Here is a 7,757-nt window from a genome sequence, read left to right on the forward strand (position 1 = left end):
TTTAACGCACAGTATGCTGCATGTTTGATCACGAGCGTGTTCTGCCTCAGTTCCCCCCTTCTACCGTTATAGTAGAGTAAGTCGTCGTTTCTGTTGTTCAGAGTAGGACTGTCAGCTCTTTGTCCCCATGGCTTCATTTGCGCGTCCTTCTTACAAGTTGTATCAAGCTCTGCCGGCCCCTATATAATGAGCTCAGTCTCTACATTATGGCCACTTAGATCTACTCCTCATTTTGTTCACATCTCTGTCCTCCCCTGTACAGTTATTATTGTGAGTGCTCAGGAAGTCTCCAACCATCTAGCAGCTGTGTAATTTGAGTATAAGTGTTATTGCATTTTTTCTTGTACTGTATAGCATAAGAGGTTAATTCTTAGGCCTAGTAACGTTTTTTGTAATTCATGTAAGGTTCTTATTGTCAGTCATTTTTGATAATATTTTGTATCTGTAATAATATATCTTGCATTCACTGAGTATTATCCTGCTTTCTCATTTTATCAGGGCTGACTTAGATAAATTTACTCTTGCTAATTTCGTGTTAATAGAGGCTATTGCAGTTAACCATATATTTAACCTGTTTTTGCCATTACATTATCCTTATGAGTCCTGAATGTTTTGTTGTTAGTTTGTGCATTAAACTTTAACTTGTAATTTTATCTAACTCTTTTGTTTTGAACCTGGAACTTTGCGGGACAGTTTTCTCTGTTCCGTAACAGGCCTTACACCAAACAGAGTATGGCTGACTAAAAGGCTGTGAGGGACTGAAGACATATTAACGATATTCCCAAAATACGGTGAAACAGTAATACCCGATTCTCCTTGATAACGGTGACTTTGCGTTTCACTTCTCCATTAGTACAATTTGGCAATATTTATAACTCAACTCCTTCACCCCAACGTACCATTTAGCTTATTTTTGAAGCTAAGTGATGATTGCAGTCAGAAAATGAAAAGAAAAGAAACAGAAAGAAAAAAGAAAGGTACTTCATATGTGGAAGAGTGGTTTGTCGAGGAAAAAATCGTTACTAGTAGGGATAGAAATGCTTTTTTTTTTGGGGGGGGGGGGGAAGAGGGGGCCGAGGCTACAGCTCACATGAGAGAAAGAGAGAGAGAGAGAGAGGAAGGGGGAGGTGCCTATCGGTATATAAATAAGCCTATCAAATTGTTATTGTGTGAAGTAACCGTATGAGGAAGTAACTGTATGGGAAAGTAACTACAGGGAAGTAACTATGGGGAAGTACGGTAACTGTATGGGGAAGTAACTGTATGAGAAGTAACTTTATGGGGATGTAAGTGTATGGAAATGTAACTGTATGGAAAAGTAACTGTATGGGAAGTATATAACTGTATGGGAAGTAACTGTATGGGGAAGTAACTGTATGGGGAAGTAACTCCATGGGGAAGCAACTGTATGGGCAAGTAACTGTATGGGGAATTGTATGGGGAAGTAACTGTATGGGGAAGTAAAAAAAAATTAAAGAAATTTGTTAGTAATATTAAAGAAACAAGGACAAGTGATGGAAAGATAGAAAAACAGACAGATAGACAGAGAAACAATACGTCAACTGATTGATAAACAGAAATAAACAAGAACAGAAAGACATACATACACAAATAGATATATTTCAGTAGAAAGCTACATAGATAGAGGGGCAGATGATACTCTGATAGATTTAGGCTAGGTATGAAGTAGATACACAAAGACAGACAAAGACTTGACAATAAACAAACAAAGACAAAGACAGAGAGAGACAGACAGACAGACAAACAAAAAGATGGACAAACATGAGAGAGAGAGAGAGAGAGAGAGAGAGAGAGAGAGAGAGAGAGAGAGAGAGAAAGAAAGAAATATAAGAAACAGGAAAAGACAGAAGTGACAGAATGTAAATTCTCCATTTTAGCTTCACTTGGCGCCAAAATTCACTCTCTCTCTCTCTCTCTCTCTCTCCACCTATCTATCTGTATCTATATTTATCTATATTTGTCTACCTGCCTATCTCACACACAAACCTCAGTAATTTCTTCCCAACAGATGCATATTAGATGACCCACTGTGACGAGTGGAAATGTTGGGTGGGAGACAGGGACAGGATAGAGCTGGAATTCTTTATTTTCTCGGACGTTTATAGCTGTGATAGATAAATAAACTGAGTGAGAGAAGAAAAAATCCAATTTGTTCTTACATCCTGACTTACAATTATTTTCTTTCCATGGGGTCAGGTTCTGTGTACCCTAAAACATAAGAGAAAATACAGAACTCAATCTCTACCCTGTCTCTCTCTCCCATCCAACATTTCCAGGCGCATATTAACACATACCTCTAATTGCTCCATTATCTCTCTCTTCTTTCTATTTCTAAATCGTAGTTAGAGGTTTATTACTGGGAAAAACGACGACGACGACGACGACGACGACGTCGATGATGATGATGATGTTATAAAGACGATGTTAATTAAAGACTACCAACACTCTTTCAATTCACCAGGCAATCAACCATTTTATTCCGTCGTCCAATGATTTGTGGACACGTGAATGAGAAAAAGTATAACAAACTAATTACCTACTGCGACACACACACACACACATACCTAGTTAAAAATCCATTCCTTTTAATCACTTTACTGGAATATTTTCTTTAATAAAAGGAGAGGCAATACTTAAGACTACATATTTTGAGGCAAAAAATTTTGACATGATGACAGTCGGCAAAAAAAAAAAAAAAAAAAAAAAAAAAAATCACCAGAAGTTTAATAAAATCCAAAAAGATATCTGAACTATGAATGAACGAAGGGAAAAAAATCGACGACAGAAGAAACGTGGAACAAGTTTTACTGCGTGTTTTGTAAACTGCTGAGAGAGAGAGAGAGAGAGAGAGAGAGAGAGAGAGCAAAAAAACCCTGAACCTTTCTTACAGCCTGACACATAATTGTTTTCTCCTTTCCTGACTTTTCACACTATCGTCATTTCCTACCAATTCTCACTCACCTCAGAGCCCTCATTTCCAACCAGTATCCTCTCTCTCTCTCTCTCTCTCTCTCTCTCTCTCTCTCTCTCTCTCTCTCTCTCTCTTCTTGAAATTAATCTTGTAAGAAGTGTTGATCAATATACTGTTATTAAGGCTGTCACCGAGAGAGAGAGAGAGAGAGAGAGAGAGAGAGAGAGAGAGAGAGAGAGAACAAATAAATAAATAACACAACGGGGTGGGGGGGAAGAGGAATACGGCAGGGAAAGGGAGGCATTTTGAACACAGATCCTACAATGTTTTTGCTTTTCCCTCAGTTTATTCCAATTAACACCGGACGATGTCATTTAGATGGAAGTATGTCTGAGCCAGAGGGTATTCAAGCTTTCTTCATAGTTTAACTCTCAAAGTCTTCCAACCACCCTCAATTCAGACGATTTTATTCAGTTGACAGCGACTTACAGGAGCCTGCCAGAGTTAAGATTTGAGACAGATGGAAAGGGAGATAATCTGAAAAATCGCCAATATAAGATGAGAGGATATAATTTTATCTGAGTAATATTCACAGATGAAAGACTGTATGATATTCAAGAAGGAATAGTCTACCATCATCATATTCACAAAAGTCCAATCACCATCATATTAAATAATTTATCCTATCACCACGATATTTACAAGGGGATAACTTGTACCACCATCCTATTCACACACACACACACACACACACACACACACACACACACACACACACACACACACAAGTCCTGTTACTATAATATTGACAAGGAGAAAGTCAATCATCATAATATTTACAAGATGAAAAGTGACAAAAGTCTATCATCATAAGAGTTACAAGGGGAAAAGTGACAAAAGTCTATCATCATAATATTACAAGGGGAAAAGTGACAAAAGTCTATCATCATAATATTACAGTTGAGTACACCGCTTCCCGTCCGATCAGCGAAGTTTAAGCAACGTTGGGTCTGGTTAGTACTTGGATGGGTGACCGCCTGGGAACACCAGATGCTGTTGGCATCCCTACGTGTCAAGTGGGGTTGGTGGAGGATTAGTGCCCCTCCCTGTAAAACAATTAAATCTAAGCCCTTGACCACCCCGTTTGGGATACATGGCGTCTGGCAATGAATGAATGAATGAAAATGAAAAGTGACAAAAGTCTATCATCATAATATTACAAGGGGAAAAGTGACAAAAGTCTATCATCATAATAGTTACAAGGGGAAAAGTGACAAAAGTCTATCATCATAATATTACAAGGGCAAAAGTGACAAAAGTCTATCATCATAATAGTTACAAGGGGAAAAGTGACAGAAGTCTATCAGCATAATATTTACAAGGAGAAAACTCCTACAGCCATAATATTTCTATCTACCCGTCTATCTACATCCAGACGCCAAAATCCCGTAAAGGGTAGCTGTTTGTCTTCCGGTTAGTCGTTTAAGGGGAGGGGCACTAACCCTCTCCCAACCAACTTTTTGACACGTAGGGAAAATGTATGGGTTGGTTATATAGTTACCACCCAGCGTTGTAATGGTTTCCTGGCTTAAAGGAAACTATTTGGCTTGTCACTCAATGTAAAGCCACCTGAAAAGGAGAGAAGAGTAACATACTGTGACATGAAAGATGGGAGAAATAGGAAGAGAGAGGACAGACATAGAAAAAAAGTAATAAAGGTGTACGAAGAAGTAGGCAGTACTATATCAGGTGAGTGGATGATGGTCGCCACCACCCACCACCTATAATAATACTGAAATTGGGAAAATCCATCAGGATATCATTTACACGTACCGTATGTGAAAACAGGGAAAGCTGCAGGTATGGATGGGTGTGCTGTGGAATGCCTGAAGGGTGGTGGAGTGACTATTGTTGACTGGTTAGTAAGATTGTTGAATGTGTGCTTTGAGAAAGGTATGGTGCCAATTGACTGGGCAAGTGCTTGTGTGGTCCCGTTGTATAAAGGCAAGGGTGATAAGTATGAATGTACTAGCTTTAGGGGTATAAGTCTGTTGAGTGTTGTAGGTAAAGTGTATGGTAGAGTGTTAATTATGAGAGTTAGAGAGGGTACAGAGGGAGTGATTAGTGATGAGCAGTGTGGCTTTAGGAGAGGGAGGGGATGCGTTGATCAGGTGTTTGCTGTGAGACAAGTGTGTGAAAAGTATTTAGCGAAAGGCAAGGATGTGTTTTGGGCATTTATGTATTTAGAGAAAGCGTATGATAGAATTGATAGGGAGGCTTTGTGGACTGTTTTAAGATTGTATGGACTTGATGGTAGGTTACTAAAAGGGGTGAAAAGTTTTTATGTAAATAGTAGAGCGTGTGTAAGAGTGGGAAATGCTGTGAGTGATTGGTTTCCCGTGAGAGTGGGGCTGCGACAGGGATGTGTGATGTCGCCTTGGTTGTTTAATATTTACATGGATGGTGTTGTAAGGGAGGTGAATGCAAGAGTTTTAGGTGGTCTGAGTCTGGTAAATGTTGATGGAGGAGAGTGGAATCTGAAGCAGCTGCTGTTTGCAGATGATACTGCACTGGTGACTGATTCAGAGGAGAGATTGAGACAGTTGGTAGAGGAGTTTGGAAGGGTGTGCGAAAGGAGGAAATTGAAAGTAAATGAGAATAAGAGTAAAGTGATGAAGTGTACGAGGTTGATAGATGGTAGGGGGATGAATATAGTTTTGAATGGTGAGTTGCTTGAGGAGGTAGATTGTTTTAAATATCTAGGGTCACATGTTGCTGTGGATGGAAGAATAGATGCAGAAGTGAAGTTTAGAATAAATGAAGTAGGAAAGGTGCTGGGAGGAATGAAAAAGTGTTTAAATGTCGTTCGCTTAGAATGGATGTAAAGAGAAGGCTGTATGAGGGTGTTGTGGTACCGACTGCATTATATGGGGCTGAAACATGGAATGTGGGTGTAACAGAGAGGAAAAGTTTGAATGTAATGGAGATGAGATGTCTGAGGAGTATGTGTGGAGTGACGCGTATGGATCGAGTGCGAAATGATGAAGTGCGAAGGAGAACTGGAGTTGTTCGGGAGATGGCTGGTAGAGTTGAGCAGAGGGTGTTGCAATGGTTTGGGCATATGGAGAGAATGGATAATGAACGATTGGTGAAAAAGATAACTAGATCTGATGTGAGAGGTGTAAGGCTGAGAGGGAGACCACGAATAGGATGGATGGACAGTGTGAAGAGAGCACTGGATGCGAGAGAGATGTCTGTTGAGCAAGGAAGAGTGGCTGTGCGTGACAGAAATAAATGGGGAGAAATTGTGAATGAATAAGTGATGACGCAGCCCTGAGGGAATATTCTCCCGCATTTGGTCTGATCAGCTAGTCAGGTCAGGTGCGAGTAAGGGGATGGGTCTGTTATGATGTGGCAGGGGTAAACCAGTTCTGCTGTCGGGCCCTGCTGCGGATGTCACTGATTGCATTGCGCAGTTGACCCTTGTGCGGTGTGATGCGGTGAGGATCTGTCCGTTCTCCCCTTTGGGGCTAAGATGCGAATGAATGTTTGAATGGATGAGTAAATGGAGAGTGAGTCGTCCTGTCTCGGCTACCTCCCTTTCCTTGGGGGAAGCAGCCTAGGTATATAGATAGATAGATAGTATGTGGAAAAAGTCGTCGAAGAAAAAAGCCTATCACCGTATACGAAAGACAAATTTTTTGGACTGCTTCTTCCTCTTCGACTTAAAACCGCTCATGAATACTTATAAAACTAGACAAAATAAAAATGAGTGTTAATGCATACCTAAGCGACGCCCGATGACAGGTAGACAAAGTAATACTCATCTCGAAGAGAAAAAAAAAAAAAAGGAGAATTATTAGTTACATTTAGTGATTCTCTCTCTCTCTCTCTCTCTCTCTCTCTCTCTCACGTTGCCCTCGAATCCTCTCATTCCCTCTTTCCCTCCATACCTTTCTTCCCTTCCTCTCCCTCCAACATTCCCCTACTTTCTCCACTCTCTCTCCTTCATCTCGCATTTTCTCCTGCCCTTTCCTCCCACCCTCTGTACTACCATGCTTGCCCTTCTCTCCCCTCCCTCTCCTTATTCCATCATTCCACCCTTCCTCTTTTCCCTGCCTCCTCCCACTTTAATGGCGTAGCGAGCCAAAATGCTGTTAGTTCACCTTTACCCTATACTATACCAAGCAAGGCACCGAATTTGTGTTATTTCGGAGGCTGATGATGTAAGAGAATATTACACACATCGTTGGAAAACTTATGGAAAGGTGACAGGTATGACTTAAGTAACTTCCTTTAAACTCGCTACTATACCGATAAAACCAAAAAATAAATAAATAAATAAATAAACCTGAGCACCAAACAGCACTGAAACCGTGTAATTTCTGAGGCTATCAAAGCTCTCACGGATCTACGTACAGTACACAGTTTGAAAGCTAACGAAACTGTATTATGTGTTATTTAAATGACTTTTGAAAATCCGCCACCATATTGCCGAAAAAACGCTATAAGGAGTAAATTTACCCTCAACAGCCCCAAAAGTAAGTCATTCTGGAAACGATTAAACCTAGAGCGAATTAGGCCACATCATCACAAAGCTTAAGAAAAAGTTATAGATGTTACTTAAGTAGTTTTTCGCAAAATTATCCACCATGCTCATGAAAAAAAAAAAAAAAAAAAAAAAAAAAGCCAAACTGAGCACCAAACAACACTTACTTTTTTCCGGAGACTTCAGCCTACAGCAGACATACATCGATGGAACGCTTATGGAAAAGTAATACTCGCTTCTGTTAAGTGACCCAGAAAATTCGCCACAACACTGCTA

General features: G+C 40.1%; 1 pseudogene; it reads left to right on the top strand.

Annotated features, from left to right (window-relative positions):
* The first annotated feature begins 3,873 nt into the window (after positions 1–3,873).
* Positions 3,874–3,995, top strand: LOC145417778 (5S ribosomal RNA; annotated as a pseudogene).
* Positions 3,996–7,757: the final 3,762 nt, after the last annotated feature.

The sequence above is a fragment of the Coenobita brevimanus genome, chromosome 1, assembly GCF_032717465.1.
Source record: "Coenobita brevimanus isolate Jiangsu-jjx chromosome 1, ASM3271746v2, whole genome shotgun sequence".
NCBI classification, from domain to species: Eukaryota; Metazoa; Arthropoda; class Malacostraca; order Decapoda; family Coenobitidae; genus Coenobita; species Coenobita brevimanus.